General features: G+C 58.6%; 1 protein-coding gene across 6 annotated transcripts in view; it reads left to right on the forward strand.

Moving 5' to 3' along the window:
* Window positions 1–18,926, forward strand: part of LOC146785298 (diacylglycerol O-acyltransferase 2-like) — a 296,079-nt gene that overhangs the window by 61,673 nt on the left and 215,480 nt on the right. The gene's annotated exons all lie outside the window — the stretch shown is intronic.

Raw genomic sequence — 18,926 nt, forward strand, 5'->3', positions numbered from 1 at the left:
GCGGTGGCGATCCTCCCAACCTTTCTACGTCAGCTTGGCCCGCCGCAGCTATCTCCACACCGTCTTGTGTACCGCATGTAGGGCCTCGAGATGAGCGTGTACAGAGGACTGGTCCGCTATGTCAGCCGGTAAGGTAGGTGATGGACAGGATGCGGGCACTAAAGCCGTAGTTCGCAGTAAACTGAGAAACTCCCGTAGAGCTGTGGGAGGCATTGTTGTAGGCTAACTCAGCCATCCGGAGCAGAGGAACCCATGATTCTTGTGCTTCGTTGGCGTAACATCTCAGATACTTCTTCAGGGTCTGGTTAAGCCTCTCGGTCTGCCCATCCTTCTGTGGGTGGAAACTGGTAGACACCGCTGACTCGACGTGCAGGGCCTGGCCCCACCTCCTCCAGAAGCTGGCGATGAACTGGGGACCCCGGTCCGACACCATGACTTTCGGGAGTCCGTGTAACTTAACCACGTTTTGAAGCACCAGTTGTGCGGTTTGTCCGGCCGTGGGCAGGTTCTTGCAGTGAATAAAGTGGCCCATCTTGGTCAGGCTGTCTATTACCACCAGAAGCGCAGTATACCCCTGGTCCATGGGCAGACAAGTGACGAAATCCAAACTGATGTGTTGCCACGCAGGTGAGGAGTCGGCATGGTGATAAGTTTTCCTTTTTTCTTTGTCGTCTCGCTTTTTCCTCGCGCACAACTCTCGCACCTAGAAACCCATTCCTTGACATCTCGAGCCAACGAGTCCCACCAGAAGTGCTTTCTCAGCAACTGGACGGTTTTTTGGAAACCTGGATGGCCGGCCAATGGGGAATTATGGCACCAGGCAAAGGCTTCCTTCTGCAACGGCACCGTCGGTAGATACAGCGCTTGATTCTGGAACGGCAGCTGCTGCTTCAGGGTGCGGTTTGGCGTCTCCTTGGCCCATTCCTCCCATTCGTGTGAAGTCTTATGACCTCACACCTCGTCCAGGTATTGGTCAGCCTTGAGAACACACACCACCATGGAGGGATCAATGATGGCCGCCGGAGGGACGGTGATCCGGTCGCTGTCGGTCTCTAAGCGAGACAAGGAGTCAGGCTTGCGGTTTTCCGCTCTGGGCCTGAAGGTGATGATAAAGTCATACTCTTCAAAAAAGAGCATCCACCTCATCTGCCGTTCAGACAGGTGCCGCGCAGTTTTAAGGTACTGTAGATTTTTGTGGTCGGAGTACACTGTGATAGGATACCGGGCCCCCCATAAATACGGACGCCACTCCCCGAAGGCCTTTTTGAATGATAACAGCTCCTTCTCCGCAACATTGTAATTCTTTTCTGCCGGGTTCTGTTTTTTGGACAGATAAGCTACTGGGTGTAACTGTCCATTATGCGATAGGATGGCCCCTATCGCTTCGTCGGAAGCATCAGCCTCCACGATGAAGGGAGCGTCGAACCGGGGGTGCCTGAGAATCGGCGCCGAGGTAAAGGCCCTTTTTAAAAGTTCGAAGGCGGTAGCCACTTCCGGAGTCCATTCAAAGGCAGTTCCCTTTCTAAGAAGCCTTGAAATAGGCAGTGCTTTGTGTGAGAAATCCTGAATGAACCTGCGATAATAGTTGGCAATCCCCAGGAATCTCTGCACCCCTTTGACGTTGGTTGGCCCCGGCCAGTCCCTTACTGCCTGTACCTTCCTTTCTGCCATTCCCAAGCCATCCGGACGGAGCATCAGCCCCAAAAACTCTACCTCATACATCCCAAACTCGCATTTATTTAGTTTACAATACAGTTGGTGTTTCCTCCGGGCTTCTAGAACTTGAATGACGTGGCCCTGGTGTTCTTCCTCTGTCTTGCAGTAAATGAGTATGTCGTGTATATAGACGACCACTGTATGGTCTATGAGCTCCTTCAGCACGTCGTTCAAGAAATACTGGAACGCCGCAGGGGCATTACACAACCCAAACGGCATTACGGTATACTCGAACAGGCCGTAGCGTGTTTTAAAGGCCGTTTTCCATTCATTCCCCTCTCTCATGCGTACCAAATGGTACGCCCCTCTCAGATCTAGCCTAGTATAGATCCTGGCCTCCCGAACCTGGTCCAACAAAACAGGTATAAGTGGCAGGGGGTATCGATTACGAATGGTATTCTTGTTTCGAACCCGATAGTCGCAGCTCTCCATTTGCCTTTGAAATGAAAAACAGAGGGGACGCCACCGGTGAGTGAGAAGGCCTGATGAGCCCCATCCTAGTGTAGTGATCGAGATAGTCCAGGGTTACTCATAGTACGGCCCGCGGGCCGCCAGCGGCCCGGCAAGCCTTCCTTGGCGGCCCGCGGACCTTGCAGACATCCTACCTGTGTTTAAAAAAAAAAAATAGCAAACGCTGCCGGGTGCAGCAGCAGCCCGGACTCCGAGACTCTGCTCTGTGGGGGCCGGGGGATTCCAGTGATTGCCAAAGTGGAGATGCAGGGGCCTAAGAGGTGAAATACAACAAAGCTTTATTAACATGTAAATGGTCTTTTAAAGACCTGTGAAGTACTCGGGTGCGGCTGTGTCTGCGCGCTGGGAAGCTGTCTCAGTGCAGCTGTGTGTGTGCGCTGGGAAGCTGTCTGAGCCCGGGCTGAGGGCTGACACAAAAAGGGGGTGAGATGACAGAGGGTCATGGAGGGAGGGAGAGGGAGGCAGAGGGAGGGAGACAGAGGTTGACAGAGCGTAAGAGAGAGAGGGAGACAGAGAGGCGCAGTCTGGGGGAGACAGAGGGAGGGAGGGAGAGGAAGGGAGACAGAGAGAGACAGAGAGGGAGGCATGAGGGAGACAGAGGGCGGGAGACGGAGGGAGGGAGATGGAGGGAGGGAGAGAGACAGAGAGAGAGGGAGGGAGACAGAGAGAGAGACGGAGGGAGGGAGACAGAGGGCGGGAGGGAGACGGAGGGCGGGAGGGAGACGGAGGGAGAGGGAGGGAAAGAGACGGAGGGAGATGGAGGGAGAGAGACAGAGGTAGAGGGAGGGAGACAGAGGGAGGGAGGGAGACGGAGGGAGACAGAGGAAGACGGAGGGAGAGGGAGATAGACGGAGGGAGAGAGATGGAGGGAGGGAAAGAGACAGGGAGAGATAGAGGGAGGGAGACAGAGAGAGACGGAGGGAGGGAGGGAGACAGAGGGCTGGAGGGAGACGGAGGGAGGGAGATGGAGGGAGGGAGGGAGGGAGGGAGACGGAGGGAGGGAGGGAGACAGAGGGAGGAGGGCGACGGAGGGAGGGAGACAGGGAGAGAGACAGGGAGAGAGACAGGGAGAGAGACAGGGGGAGAGAGACAGGGGGAGAGAGACAGGGAGGGAGACGGAGACAGGGAGGGAGACGGAGGGAGATGGAGGGAGAGGGAGGGAGACAGAGGGAGGGAGAGAGACGGAGGGAGGGAGATGGAGGGAGGGAGGGAGATGGAGACGGAGGGAGGGAGGGAGACGGAGGGAGAGAGGGAGACAGAGGGAGGAAGGGAGATGGAGGGAGACAGATGGAGGGAGACAGAGAGAGACGGAGGGAGATGGAGGAAGAGGTAGGGAGACGGAGGGAGAGAGAAGGAGGGAGGGAGACAGAGGGAGGGAGATGGAGGGAGATAGAGGCAGTGTGGGAGACGGAGGGAGAGAGAGGGAGAGAGAGGGAGGGAGAGGGAGGGAGGGAGACGGAGGAAGGGAGGGAGACAGAGGAAGGGAGGGAGACAGAGGGAGGGAGGGAGACGGAGGGAGGGAGGGAGACGGAGGGAGATAGAGGGAGGGAGGGAGACTGAGGGAGAGAGACGGAGGGAGGGAGACGGAGGGAGAGGGAGACAGAGGGAGGGAGAGGGAGGGAGGGAGATGGAGGGAGGGAGATGGAGGAAGGGAGGGAGACAGAGGAAGGGAGGGAGACAGAGGGAGGGAGGGAGACGGAGGGAGATAGAGGGAGGGAGGGAGGGAGGGAGACAGAGGGAGAGAGACGGAGGGAGGGAGATGGAGGGAGACAGAGGGAGGGAGATGGAGGGAGACAGAGGGAGGGAGGAAGACGGAAGGAGAGAGAGGGAGGGAGAGGGTGGGAGTGAGGGAGAGGGAGGGAGTGAGGGAGAGGGAGGGAGACAGAGGAAGGGAGGGAGATGGAGGAAGGGAGGGAGACGGAGGGAGGGAGGGAGTTGGAGGGAGATAGAGGGAGGGAGGGAGACGGAGGGAGATAGAGGGAGGGAGTGAGACAGAGGGAGATGGGGGACGGGAGACGGAGGGAGAGGGAGATAGAGGGAGAGAGACAGAGGGAGAGAGACAGAGGAAGAGGGAGGGAGACAGGGAGGGAGACAGAGGGAGAGAGACAGAGGGAGGGAGACAGAGGGAGAGGGAGGGAGACAGAGGGAGGGAGGGAGACAGGGAGGGAGACAGAGGGAGGGAGAGGGAGGGAGGGAGAGGGAGACGGAGGGAGATGGAGGGAGAGGGAGGGAGACAGAGGGAGGGAGAGAGACAGGGAGGGAGACAGAGGGAGGGAGACAGAGGGAGGAGGCATCAGAGGGAGAGCGACAGAGGGAGGGCGACAGAGGGAGGGCGACAGAGGGAGGGCGACAGTGGGAGGGCGACAGTGGGAGGGAGACAGAGGGAGGGAGACAGAGAGGGAGACAGAGAGGGAGGAGGGAGAGAGAAAGGGAGGAGGGAGACAGAGGGAGGAGGGCGACGGAGGGAGGGAGACAGGGAGAGAGACAGGGGGAGAGAGACAGGGGGAGAGAGACAGGGGGAGAGATACAGGGAGAGAGAGAGACAGGGGGAGAGAGAGGGAGGGGGAGGGAGGGAGAGGGAAGGGGAGAGAGGGAGAGGGAGGGAGAGGGAGGTGGAAAGAGGGAGGGAGAGGGGGAGGGAGGGGAGGGGAGAGGGGAGGGAGGGGGAGAGGGAGAGAGATAGTCGCAGCATGCTCTCAACTCACCATTTGCCTTTGAAATGAAAAACAGAGGGGACGCCGCCGGTGAGCGAGAAGGCCTGATGAACCCTATCCTAGTGTAGTGATCGAGATAGTCCAGGGTTACTCATAGTACGGCCCGCGGGCCGCCAGCGGCCCGGCAAGCCTTCCTTGGCGGCCCGCGGACCTTGCAGACATCCTACCTGTGTTTAAAAAAAAAAAATAGCAAACGCTGCCGAGTGCAGCAGCAGCCCGGACTCCGAGACTCTGCTCTGTGGGGGCCGGGGGATTCCAGTGATTGTCAAAGTGGAGATGCAGGGGCCTAAGAGGTGAAATACAACAAAGCTTTATTAACATGTAAATGGTCTTTTAAAGACCTGTGAAGTACTCGGGTGCGGCTGTGTCTGTGCGCTGGGAAGCTGTCTCAGTGCAGCTGTGTGTGTGCGCTGGGAGGCTGTCTGAGCCCGGGCTGAGGGCTGACACACAAAGGGGGTGAGATGACAGAGGGTCTTGGAGGGAGGGAGAGGGAGGCAGAGGGAGGGAGACAGAGGTTGACAGAGGGTGACAGAGAGAGGGAGACAGAGAGGCGCAGTCTGGGGGAGACAGAGGGAGGGAGGGAGAGGAAGGGAGACAGAGAGAGACAGAGAGGGAGCCGAGAGGGAGACAGCGGGCGGGAGACGGAGGGAGGGAGATGGAGGGAGGGAGAGAGACAGGGAGAGAGGGAGGGAGACAGAGAGAGAGATGGAGGGAGGGAGACAGAGGGCGGGAGGGAGACGGAGGGAGAGGGAGGGAAAGAGACGGAGGGAGACAGAGGGAGACAGAGGGAGACGGAGGGAGATGGAGGGAGAGAGACAGAGGGAGAGGGAGGGAGACAGAGGGAGGGAGGGAGACGGAGGGAGGGAGGGAGACGGAGGGAGACAGAGGAAGACGGAGGGAGAGGGAGAGAGATGGAGGGAGAGAGACGGAGGGAGGGAAAGAGACAGGGAGAGATAGAGGGAGGGAGACAGAGAGAGAGAGAGACGGAGGGATGGAGGGAGACAGAGGGCGGGAGGGCGGGAGGGAGACGGAGGGAGGGAGATGGAGGGAGGGAGGGAGGGAGATGGAGACGGAGGGAGGGAGGGAGACGGAGGGAGAGAGGGAGACAGAGGGAGAAAGGGAGATGGAGGGAGACAGATGGAGGGAGACAGAGAGGGAGGCGAGAGGGAGACAGCGGGCGGGAGACGGAGGGAGGGAGATGGAGGGAGGGAGAGAGACAGGGAGAGAGGGAGGGAGACAGAGAGAGAGATGGAGGGAGGGAGACAGAGGGCGGGAGGGAGACGGAGGGAGAGGGAGGGAAAGAGACGGAGGGAGACAGAGGGAGACGGAGGGAGATGGAGGGAGAGAGACAGAGGGAGAGGGAGGGAGACAGAGGGAGGGAGGGAGACGGAGGGAGACAGAGGAAGACGGAGGGAGAGAGAGAGAGACGGAGGGAGGGAGGGAAAGAGACAGGGAGAGATAGAGGGAGGGAGACAGAGAGAGAGACGGAGGGATGGAGGGAGACAGAGGGCGGGAGGGAGACGGAGGGAGGGAGATGGAGGGAGGGAGGGAGGGAGATGGAGACAGAGGGAGGGAGGGAGACGGAGGGAGAGAGGGAGACAGAGGGAGGAAGGGAGATGGAGGGAGACAGATGGAGGGAGACAGAGAGAGACGGAGGGAGATGGAGGAAGAGGGAGGGAGACGGAGGGAGAGAGAAGGAGGGAGGGAGACAGAGGGAGGGAGATGGAGGGAGATAGAGGGAGTGTGGGAGACGGAGGGAGAGAGAGGGAGAGAGAGAGAGGGAGAGAGACGGAGGAAGGGAGGGAGACAGGAAGGGAGGGAGACAGAGGGAGGGAGGGAGACGGAGGGAGATAGAGGGAGGGAGGGAGACGGAGGGAGAGAGACGGAGGGAGGGAGACGGAGGGAGAGGGAGACAGAGGCAGAGAGACAGAGGGAGGGAGATGGAGGGAGACAGAGGGAGGGAGATGGAGGGAGACAGAGGGAGGGAGGAAGACGGAGGGAGAGAGAGGGAGGGAGAGGGAGGGAGTGAGGGAGAGGGAGGGAGTGAGGGAGAGGGAGGGAGGGAGACAGAGGAAGGGAGGGAGATGGAGGAAGGGAGGGAGACGGAGGGAGGGAGGGAGACGGAGGGAGGGAGGGAGTTGGAGGGAGATAGAGGGAGGGAGGGAGACGGAGGGAGATAGAGGGAGGGAGTGAGACAGAGGGAGATGGGGGACGGGAGACGGAGGGAGACAGGGAGGGAGACAGAGGGAGAGAGACAGAGGGAGGGAGGGAGACAGGGAGGGAGGGAGACGGAGACAGGGAGGGAGACGGAGACAGGGAGGGAGACGGAGGGAGATGGAGGGAGAGGGAGGGAGACAGAGGGAGGGAGAGAGACGGAGGGAGGGAGATGGAGGGAGGGAGGGAGATGGAGAGGGAGGGAGGGAGACGGAGGGAGAGAGGGAGACAGAGGGAGGAAGGGAGATGGAGGGAGACAGATGGAGGGAGACAGAGAGAGACAGAGGGAGATGGAGGAAGAGGGAGGGAGACGGAGGGAGAGAGAAGGAGGGAGACAGAGGGAGGGAGATGGAGGGAGATAGAGGGTGTGTGGGAGACGGAGGGAGAGAGAGGGAGAGAGAGGGAGAGAGAGGGAGGGAGACGTAGGAAGGGAGGGAGACAGAGGAAGGGAGGGAGACAGAGGGAGGGAGGGAGATGGAGGGAGAGAGACGGAGGGAGAGAGACGGAGGGAGGGAGGGAGACGGAGGGAGAGGGAGACAGAGGGAGAGAGACAGAGGGAGGGAGATGGAGTGAGACAGAGGGAGGGAGATGGAGGGAGACAGAGGGAGGGAGGAAGACGGAGGGAGAGAGAGGGAGGGAGAGGGAGGGAGTGAGGGAGAGGGAGGGAGGGAGACAGAGGAAGGGAGGGAGATGGAGGAAGGGAGGGAGACGGAGGGAGGGAGGGAGTTGGAGGGAGATAGAGGGAGGGAGGGAGACGGAGGGAGATAGAGGGAGGGAGTGAGACAGAGGGAGATGGGGGACGGGAGACGGAGGGAGACAGGGAGGGAGACAGAGGGAGAGAGAGGGAGGGAGGGAGACGGAGACAGGGAGGGAGACGGAGACAGGGAGGGAGACGGAGGGAGATGGAGGGAGAGGGAGGGAGAGGGAGGGAGAGGGAGGGAGACAGAGGGAGGGAGAGAGACGGAGGGAGGGAGATGGAGGGAGGGAGGGAGGGAGATGGAGACGGAGGGAGGGAGGGAGACGGAGGGAGAGAGGGAGACAGAGGGAGGAAGGGAGATGGAGGGAGACAGATGGAGGGAGACAGAGAGAGACGGAGGGAGATGGAGGAAGAGGGAGGGAGACGGAGGGAGAGAGAAGGAGGGAGACAGAGGGAGGGAGATGGAGGGAGATAGAGGGTGTGTGGGAGACGGAGGGAGAGAGAGGGAGAGAGAGGGAGGAAGGGAGGGAGACAGAGGAAGGGAGGGAGACAGAGGGAGGGAGGGAGACGGAGGGAGAGAGACGGAGGGAGAGGGAGACAGAGACAGAGGGAGAGGGAGAGAGACAGAGGGAGGGAGATGGAGGGAGACAGAGGGAGGGAGATGGAGGGAGACAGAGGGAGGGAGGGAGACGGAGAGAGAGAGAGAGAGGGAGGGAGATGGAGGGAGGGAGTGAGGGAGAGGGAGGGAGGGAGACAGAGGAAGGGAGGGAGATGGAGGAAGGGAGGGAGACGGAGGAAGGGAGGGAGGTGGAGGGAGATAGAGGGAGGGAGGGAGGGAGGGAGACGGAGGGAGATAGAGGGAGGGAGGGAGACGGAGGGAGATGGGGGACGGGAGACGGAGGGAGAGGGAGATATAGGGAGAGAGACAGAGGGAGAGAGACAGAGGGAGAGAGACGGAGGGAGACAGGGAGGGAGACAGGGAGGGAGACAGAGGGAGAGGGAGGGAGGGAGGGAGACGGAGACAGGGAGGGAGACGGAGACAGGGAGGGAGATGGAGGGAGATGGAGGGAGAGGGAGGGAGACAGAGGGAGGGAGAGAGACAGGAAGAGAGACAGGGAGGGAGACAGAGGGAGGGAGACAGAGGGAGGAGGCATCAGAGGGAGGGCGACAGAGGGAGGGCGACAGAGGGAGGGCGACAGAGGGAGGGCGACAGAGGGAGGGCGACAGAGGGAGGGCGACAGTGGGAGGGAGACAGAGGGAGGAGGGCGACGGAGGGAGGGAGACAGGGAGAGAGACAGGGAGAGAGACAGGGGGAGAGAGACAGGGGGAGAGAGACAGGGAGGGAGACGGAGACAGGGAGGGAGACGGAGGGAGATGGAGGGAGAGGGAGGGAGACAGAGGGAGGGAGAGAGACGGAGGGAGGGAGATGGAGGGAGGGAGGGAGATGGAGACGGAGGGAGGGAGGGAGACGGAGGGAGAGAGGGAGACAGAGGGAGGAAGGGAGATGGAGGGAGACCGATGGAGGGAGACAGAGAGAGACGGAGGGAGATGGAGGAAGAGGGAGGGAGACGGAGGGAGAGAGAAGGAGGGAGACAGAGGGAGGGAGATGGAGGGAGAGAGAAGGAGGGAGATGGAGGGAGATAGAGGGTGTGTGGGAGACGGAGGGAGAGAGAGGGAGAGAGAGGGAGGGAGAGGGAGGGAGACAGAGGAAGGGAGGGAGACAGAGGAAGGGAGGGAGACAGAGGGAGGGAGGGAGACGGAGGGAGAGAGACGGAGGGAGGGAGGGAGACGGAGGGAGAGGGAGACAGAGGGAGAGAGACAGAGGGAGGGAGATGGAGTGAGACAGAGGGAGGGAGATGGAGGGAGACAGAGGGAGGGAGGAAGACGGAGGGAGAGAGAGGGAGGGAGAGGGAGGGAGTGAGGGAGAGGGAGGGAGGGAGACAGAGGAAGGGTGGGAGATGGAGGAAGGGAGGGAGACGGAGGGAGGGAGGGAGTTGGAGGGAGATAGAGGGAGGGAGGGAGACGGAGGGAGATAGAGGGAGGGAGTGAGACAGAGGGAGATGGGGGACGGGAGACGGAGGGAGGCAGGGAGGGAGACAGAGGGAGAGAGACAGAGGGAGGGAGACAGAGGGAGAGGGAGGGAGACAGAGGGAGGGAGGGAGACAGAGGGAGGGAGAGGGAGGGAGGGAGACGGAGGGAGGGAGACGGAGACAGGGAGGGAGACGGAGACAGGGAGGGAGACGGAGGGAGATGGAGGAAGAGGGAGGGAGACGGAGGGAGAGAGAAGGAGGGAGACAGAGGGAGGGAGATGGAGGGAGATAGAGGGTGTGTGGGAGACGGAGGGAGAGAGAGGGAGAGAGAGGGAGGGAGAGGGAGGGAGACGGAGGAAGGGAGGGAGACAGAGGAAGGGAGGGAGACAGAGGGAGGGAGGGAGACGGAGGGAGAGGGAGACAGAGGGAGAGGGAGAGAGACAGAGGGAGGGAGATGGAGGGAGACAGAGGGAGGGAGATGGAGGGAGACAGAGGGAGGGAGGGAGACGGAGAGAGAGAGAGAGAGGGAGGGAGATGGAGGGAGTGAGGGAGAGGGAGGGAGGGAGACAGAGGAAGGGAGGGAGATGGAGGAAGGGAGGGAGACGGAGGAAGGGAGGGAGGTGGAGGGAGATAGAGGGAGGGAGGGAGGGAGGGAGACGGAGGGAGATAGAGGGAGGGAGGGAGACGGAGGGAGATGGGGGACGGGAGACGGAGGGAGAGGGAGATATAGGGAGAGAGACAGAGGGAGAGAGACAGAGGGAGAGAGACGGAGGGAGACAGGGAGGGAGACAGAGGGAGAGAGACAGAGGGAGGGAGACAGAGGGAGAGGGAGAGGGAGGGAGGGAGAGGGAGGGAGGGAGGGAGGGAGACGGAGACAGGGAGGGAGACGGAGACAGGGAGGGAGATGGAGGGAGATGGAGGGAGAGGGAGGGAGACAGAGGGAGGGAGAGAGACAGGGAGGGAGACAGAGGGAGGGAGACAGAGGGAGGAGGCATCAGAGGGAGGGCGACAGAGGGAGGGCGACAGAGGGAGGGCGACAGAGGGAGGGCGACAGAGGGAGGGCGACAGAGGGAGGGCGACAGTGGGAGGGAGACAGAGGGAGGAGGCCGACGGAGGGAGGGAGACAGGGAGAGAGACAGGGGGAGAGAGACAGGGGGAGAGAGACAGGGAGGGAGACGGAGACAGGGAGGGAGACGGAGGGAGATGGAGGGAGAGGGAGGGAGACAGAGGGAGGGAGAGAGACGGAGGGAGGGAGATGGAGGGAGGGAGGGAGATGGAGACGGAGGGAGGGAGGGAGACGGAGGGAGAGAGGGAGACAGAGGGAGGAAGGGAGATGGAGGGAGACAGATGGAGGGAGACAGAGAGAGACGGAGGGAGATGGAGGAAGAGGGAGGGAGACGGAGGGAGAGAGAAGGAGGGAGACAGAGGGAGGGAGATGGAGGGAGATAGAGGGTGTGTGGGAGACGGAGGGAGAGAGAGGGAGAGAGAGGGAGGGAGAGGGAGGGAGACAGAGGAAGGGAGGGAGACAGAGGAAGGGAGGGAGACAGAGGGAGGGAGGGAGACGGAGGGAGAGAGACGGAGGGAGGGAGGGAGACGGAGGGAGGGAGGGAGACAGAGGGAGGGAGAGGGAGGGAGGGAGACGGAGACAGGGAGGGAGACGGAGACAGGGAGGGAGACGGAGGGAGATGGAGGGAGAGGGAGGGAGACAGAGGGAGGGAGATGGAGGGAGGGAGGGAGATGGAGGGAGGGAGGGAGATGGAGACGGAGGGAGGGAGGGAGACGGAGGGAGAGAGGGAGACAGAGGGAGGAAGGGAGATGGAGGGAGACAGATGGAGGGAGACAGAGAGAGACGGAGGGAGATGGAGGAAGAGGGAGGGAGGGAGACGGAGGGAGAGAGAAGGAGGGAGACAGAGGGAGGGAGATGGAGGGAGATAGAGGGTGTGTGGGAGACGGAGGGAGAGAGAGGGAGAGAGAGGGAGAGAGAGGGAGGGAGAGGGAGGGAGACGTAGGAAGGGAGGGAGACAGAGGAAGGGAGGGAGACAGAGGGAGGGAGGGAGACGGAGGGAGAGAGACGGAGGGAGAGAGACGGAGGGAGGGAGGGAGACAGAGGGAGAGGGAGACAGAGGGAGAGAGACAGAGGGAGGGAGATGGAGTGAGACAGAGGGAGGGAGATGGAGGGAGACAGAGGGAGGGAGGAAGACGGAGGGAGAGAGAGGGAGGGAGAGGGAGGGAGTGAGGGAGAGGGAGGGAGGGAGACAGAGGAAGGGAGGGAGATGGAGGAAGGGAGGGAGACGGAGGGAGGGAGGGAGTTGGAGGGAGATAGAGGGAGGGAGGGAGGGAGACGGAGGGAGATAGAGGGAGGGAGTGAGACAGAGGGAGATGGGGGACGGGAGACGGAGGGAGACAGGGAGGGAGACGGAGACAGGGAGGGAGACGGAGACAGGGAGGGAGACGGAGGGAGATGGAGGGAGAGGGAGGGAGACAGAGGGAGGGAGACAGAGGGAGGGAGAGAGACGGAGGGAGGGAGATGGAGGGAGGGAGGGAGGGAGATGGAGACGGAGGGAGGGAGGGAGACGGAGGGAGAGAGGGAGACAGAGGGAGGAAGGGAGATGGAGGGAGACAGATGGAGGGAGACAGAGAGAGACGGAGGGAGATGGAGGAAGAGGGAGGGAGACGGAGGGAGAGAGAAGGAGGGAGACAGAGGGAGGGAGATGGAGGGAGATAGAGGGTGTGTGGGAGACGGAGGGAGAGAGAGGGAGAGGGAGAGAGAGGGAGAGAGAGGGAGGGAGACGGAGGAAGGGAGGGAGACAGAGGAAGGGAGGGAGACAGAGGGAGGGAGGGAGACGGAGGGAGAGAGACGGAGGGAGAGGGAGACAGAGGGAGAGGGAGAGAGACAGAGGGAGGGAGATGGAGGGAGACAGAGGGAGGGAGATGGAGGGAGAGAGAGAGAGGGAGGGAGATGGAGGGAGTGAGGGAGAGGGTGGGAGGGAGACAGAGGAAGGGAGGGAGATGGAGGAAGGGAGGGAGACGGAGGAAGGGAGGGAGGTGGAGGGAGATAGAGGGAGGGAGGGAGGGAGGGAGACGGAGGGAGATAGAGGGAGGGAGGGAGACGGAGGGAGATGGGGGACGGGAGACGGAGGGAGAGGGAGATATAGGGAGAGAGACAGAGGGAGAGAGACAGAGGGAGAGAGACGGAGGGAGACAGGGAGGGAGACAGAGGGAGAGAGACAGAGGGAGGGAGACAGAGGGAGAGGGAGGGAGGGAGGGAGACGGAGACAGGGAGGGAGACGGAGACAGGGAGGGAGATGGAGGGAGAGGGAGGGAGACAGAGGGAGGGAGAGAGACAGGGAGGGAGACAGAGGGAGGGAGACAGAGGGAGGAGGCATCAGAGGGAGGGCGACAGAGGGAGGGCGACAGAGGGAGGGCGACAGAGGGAGGGCGACAGAGGGAGGGCGACAGTGGGAGGGAGACAGACGGAGGGAGGGCGACGGAGGGAGGGAGACAGGGAGAGAGACAGGGAGAGAGACAGGGGGAGAGAGACAGGGGGAGAGAGACAGGGAGGGAGACGGAGACAGGGAGGGAGACGGAGGGGGAGGGAGAGGGAGGGAGACAGAGGGAGGGAGAGAGACGGAGGGAGGGAGATGGAGGGAGGGAGGGAGATGGAGACGGAGGGAGGGAGGGAGACGGAGGGAGAGAGGGAGACAGAGGGAGGAAGGGAGATGGAGGGAGACAGATGGAGGGAGACAGAGAGAGACGGAGGGAGATGGAGGAAGAGGGAGGGAGACGGAGGGAGAGAGAAGGAGGGAGACAGAGGGAGGGAGATGGAGGGAGATAGAGGGTGTGTGGGAGACGGAGGGAGAGAGAGGGAGGGAGAGGGAGGGAGACAGAGGAAGGGAGGGAGACAGAGGAAGGGAGGGAGACAGACAGAGGGAGGGAGGGAGACGGAGGGAGAGAGACGGAGGGAGGGAGGGAGACGGAGGGAGAGGGAGACAGAGGGAGAGAGACAGAGGGAGGGAGATGGAGTGAGACAGAGGGAGGGAGATGGAGGGAGACAGAGGGAGGGAGGAAGACGGAGGGAGAGAGAGGGAGGGAGAGGGAGGGAGTGAGGGAGAGGGAGGGAGGGAGACAGAGGAAGGGAGGGAGATGGAGGAAGGGAGGGAGACGGAGGGAGGGAGGGAGTTGGAGGGAGATAGAGGGAGGGAGGGAGACGGAGGGAGATAGAGGGAGGGAGTGAGACAGAGGGAGATGGGGGACGGGAGACGGAGGGAGGCAGGGAGGGAGACGGAGACAGGGAGGGAGACGGAGACAGGGAGGGAGACGGAGGGAGAGGGAGGGAGACAGAGGGAGGGAGACAGAGGGAGAGGGAGGGAGACAGAGGGAGGGAGGGAGACAGAGGGAGGGAGAGGGAGGGAGGGAGACGGAGACAGGGAGGGAGACGGAGACAGGGAGGGAGACGGAGACAGGGAGGGAGACGGAGACAGGGAGGGAGACGGAGGGAGATGGAGGGAGAGGGAGGGAGACAGAGGGAGGGAGAGAGACGGAGGGAGGGAGATGGAGGGAGGGAGGGAGGGAGATGGAGACGGAGGGAGGGAGGGAGACGGAGGGAGAGAGGGAGACAGAGGGAGGAAGGGAGATGGAGGGAGACAGATGGAGGGAGACAGAGAGAGACGGAGGGAGATGTTTCAGCTCTAAGAGTTCCTTGTCGGCGCTAAATGTGGTAGTTCTTCTGTCGAACACCCCTTTGATCGCTGCTCTGAACCCTTCCCAGTCCGACAAAGTCGGGTCATCGTTTCGGACCAGGGGTACAGCCCAGTTGGCGGCATTCCCGATTAGGTATGAAATGGCGAAAGGAGGACGGCTTACATGAAAAGTGCATCATAATCTGGGTCAAAAATACCTGTATTTTTCGGGGGTCCCCCGCATACCTTTCGGGGCTGGCTAATGGAATGGGAGGAGGGACAGAAACATGTATTTGTGGGCTCCCTGAAGCTACCTCGAACGGGTTTCTGGTGAGTTTCTCTACCCTTAATCGCAGGGCCGCGGTCTCAGCCCTGGAGGCAGCCAACTCCTGCTGGACCAGAGCCAAGGCCCCTAAAACCTCTTCCATGTTCGCACTGGTACTGTGGCGCACAAATCGGGAGGAGCGGAATTCGTGGGTGCGTTATTCTGTCGCGATCCCGCTTGGAAACTGAGGCTCCTCAGGATTCGTGCATCGCAAGAGGGGTTCCACTCCTTGACATCCCCAACTCCTACAATGATTGCACAGAGTATTAGAGCGATCAAGTAAGGGAAGGAAAGGGAAAGGAACAGCAGGATGTAGAATCTTTAAAACAAAACACAGCGAAATGGAGACAACACAGGTGCATGCAATTCTACACTCAATAATTCTCACTAGCCTACTTCTGTCTGGCCACACCAACAACCACCGGATGCAACCTCCTATGTTTCTACATGTGGTATTGCCTCATACCCCAACAGACATGTTCTACAGGAAGCGACATGCAGCGTGCAAATGTAGGTGTAGGACAAATGGGTTAATCGTCACCCCTTCAGGACTTGCTTGGATTCAGCAACCCCTTGGCTGAGAGAGTCTCGTTTATAAACCTCCAGGTTAAGACATTCTTCTGTCTAACTGAAAGTCAAAAATGTACCACAACAGAATGCTTGGGTGAGCGAGCGTGCTATCTCTAAAGTGTCAGTGACTCAGTGATCCTGTGATCCAGAGAAGGCACGTCTGCCACAAATGCGCGCTAAAACTCCTCCTCCTGAGTTTAGTCAATGTCACGCTGGAGAATTGCCATGTACGAAACCTAGTTCCTTCGTATCCTGACACTGTCACAAATGCGCTTACCTTCAGCGCTTTTGGGGGTTCTCAGACCTCTTCGACCCTGCGGCCCTGATAGACCGGCAACGGGTCGAGAGTGCGGCGGAGGGAATAAGCGGGCACCGGACTAAGCCGCAGTCCCCGGCTCACCTTCGTGCTCCCTTGTATTCGTCAACGTGGTCTTCTCCGCAGGCGCAACAATCGGCTGCCGAACACCAGACTTCCTCCGCAGGTGCAGCAACGGCTGCCGAACACTGGATTCGTCAAAAGGAAACGGGACTGGGCTGAAAGGGACGCCACGACGTGAGTTTCTCCCCGTAGCGTGGTTCAAGGAATAACGGGTTCGCAATGCAGAAAATAACGCACGCCTCTCTGGCGCGTGTTGTCCTAATTTATGGACGTAGCTCCGCCTCTCCCCGCCGGACCGAGCTTTCTGGGAAGTGTAGTCCCATGCAGGCGCCAGCTCGTTGGTTCCTGACACTTCTGCCCGGAGTCTTGGAGCAAGCACTTCCCAGCGCATGGCACCACAGCGGAGGGATCGCTCACCCCTCCGATCGTTTGGGGGAGAAAACAGATATTTGACGGATAATGAGGCGATTTGAGGCCACCGGCGACAGGAGATTCACCGCCTCGCAGCCATGGCACTCGGCGGTCAAGCCACGCCCCCCTTGTTGCTAATTTTAATACCAAGATTGGTCAACGAACTAAACGCTGATACTGTGCTACTTGTGATCTGCAGATACAATTCTGAAGGCGGGTAATGTCAACTGGGCCTTTCATCCTTCCAATGTAAGTATAAAGTAATAGTAACTCCTGTTGTCTACAACTCTTATAAATGTCAAGCAGCTCAATTACTTTCTACCACGTTCTTGGCATTTTTTGAGCAACCAGTGTCCCCTGGATTCCTGCCTCCTCCAAATGTCCGTTTGGATGAATTTGCAGGGTCTTAACATAGCTGCTCCATCTCCTGTAGAATTGTTGGGGCTGTATTTCTCTTTTCCTCCTCAGGATACTTATAGGGACAACAAGTGGGTAAAGTTAATTGGCTGGGCTCAGCATCGGAGGTCTGGCTTCCCTGGGGTGTGTGGCAGCACCACAGGGAGAGCCTGGGTTGCAGGGCAGGCACTGGGGTCGTTGCTGCCAAGAACAACTGCAAATTGTGTCAGTGAACTTCAGTCATTGGTTCTCATGCCCTGCTAGTGTAGGAATTTTGCCTCATCACATGTGCACATCTGTCTAATAAGAAGTACACTTCAGTGGCAGGTCTGGTGAGTGAATACTTTATTTTGTCAATGGTTCTTCTTTCCATTCTTTATCAGTTTTTAAATGTTTGGTAATCCTTGTGTGTTTATGCTATTTTTCCAAATTACAATAATTCAAAGCAAATATGCTTTCTTTGCACCCATAAAAATCATATTTTTCTGTGATCTTAAAAGAGTTACTAAATCTCTCCCAGTACCCGATTTCCTCTATTAAAATTATACGGGATTGGTATATTTTTTTAGTTTCACATTTTGATTGGAAGCATATAATCACCTTTTTTTTTTTTTTTTACTAGAAAGCGCGTAGTATTTAGCCCATTTCCTTGTTAAAAGGTGAGAAGTAGGGTGGGGGCGGCATTTTTCTCCCAGAGATATCAGCACTAAGCCTTACATTGCTTGAACTTTAAAGCTCTGTGGCTGAAGACATTCTCCTTAGCACCCTGACAAAACACATTGCAACTTGTTTCTCTTGTTTCTTTTACTGTCACAGAGAGACTGGGAAGTTTAACCAAATAGCTAAATTATTCTGAATTTACTTTACAAGTGAAATTGTGTGCAAATCACCAGTGGCGTAGCAAGCACTTTGGCCACCCGTGGCGGTCCCTGTGTTTGCCGCCCTGTGCGGCCGCTCAACAGAGCTCTTTGGGTGCTGGAGGGATTTTTAGGTCTCGCCTGACCCAGCGCATGCGCTGGTCTGGCGAGACATTTTGTGAGGGCTCCAAAAAGTGCTACCAGGCCAGCCTAGAGCTACAGTGCATGTGCGCGGGCGTTGCGCTTTACCGCAATTACTTTAACTTTCGCGGCTGCTTTGATGTTTGATCGCGATCACTTTCGCGGCCGCAGGGCTGCTTTGATGTTCTCCGTGAGGCTTCAATAGATTGCAGCAGTTAAAACAAGCATTGGCATAGCCAATAGGTCTCGCTTTTGGGACCTTTAAGTGTTTAGTTATGCAACTGTTGCATGGCTAAACACTTATAAGGTCCCAAAGGCGAGACCTATTGGCTATGCCAATGCTTGTTTCCATTTGCCGCCCCTCTGCGGCCGATTGAAGAGCACGGGGCGAATTCCACCCCCGAGAGCGGCAAGCAAGACCGGGCGGAGGCTGCAAATCACCTGCATATCTACAGATGAATCAGCTTCTGGTGTATATTATTCAAATAGTCACAATCGCTTAAATGTAATCATTGAAACACAGTTGCTTCAGAGGCACTTTGCAAACACTTGCAGTGTCCATGTGTTTTGTTTTTGCTGATACTGTTTCACATTGGCAAAACGCATTTTTTATTTTTTGTTGATGTGGGGGAGTTAATTGACAAAAAACACTGGCAAAGGGAAAAGGTCAGGTGAAGCATTTGAAAGGTGAGTCCTATTGGCTTTGCCAATGCTTGTTTTCCTTCTTTTTAGTTGCAGATTCAAGTCTGATCGGCGACTGGATAAAGCCTCCATATCAGTTTGTAGGCATCTGCTCAATTTTTATTTTTTTTATTTTTTGCTGTGCAGCATAGCTTAAACCGATTAGTAAAGCCAATGAGTCCCAAAGGCGAGACCCATTAGCTTGCTTGCTATGATTGTTGTCACATGAGAAATATTTAAAATCGATATTAAATTCTTGAAAGGAGACAGTTGTACTTGTTCCTTATAGGCAAATTGAAGTTAATATCTCTGAGAGCACTCTTTCAACATACGGTGATGATAGCGCTCGAATACTGAGCAAAAGCGCTAAACCCAGTGACGAGCCGGAAGCCATTACAAGGTCTGCTTAAGGCGCATGCGTTGTAGGCGCTTTCCTTCGAGCGGCAGGACGTTGGATAAGGTTTCGATGAGTTGAAAATTATGAATTTGTCCGTTTGTAATCATTCTAAAAAGCTACCGAGGGGCAGCATACGTTCTTTGTCTTAACAGGTGTCAGAATTAATGCTAATCGGCAATTGTACTTCTTTACACTTTATTTTTGTTCTGGAATAAGCGACAGTATAGTCTTCTGCTGGGCTCCTGTGG

The sequence above is a fragment of the Triturus cristatus genome, chromosome 11 (assembly GCF_964204655.1).
Source record: "Triturus cristatus chromosome 11, aTriCri1.1, whole genome shotgun sequence".
Lineage (NCBI taxonomy): Eukaryota > Metazoa > Chordata > Amphibia > Caudata > Salamandridae > Triturus > Triturus cristatus.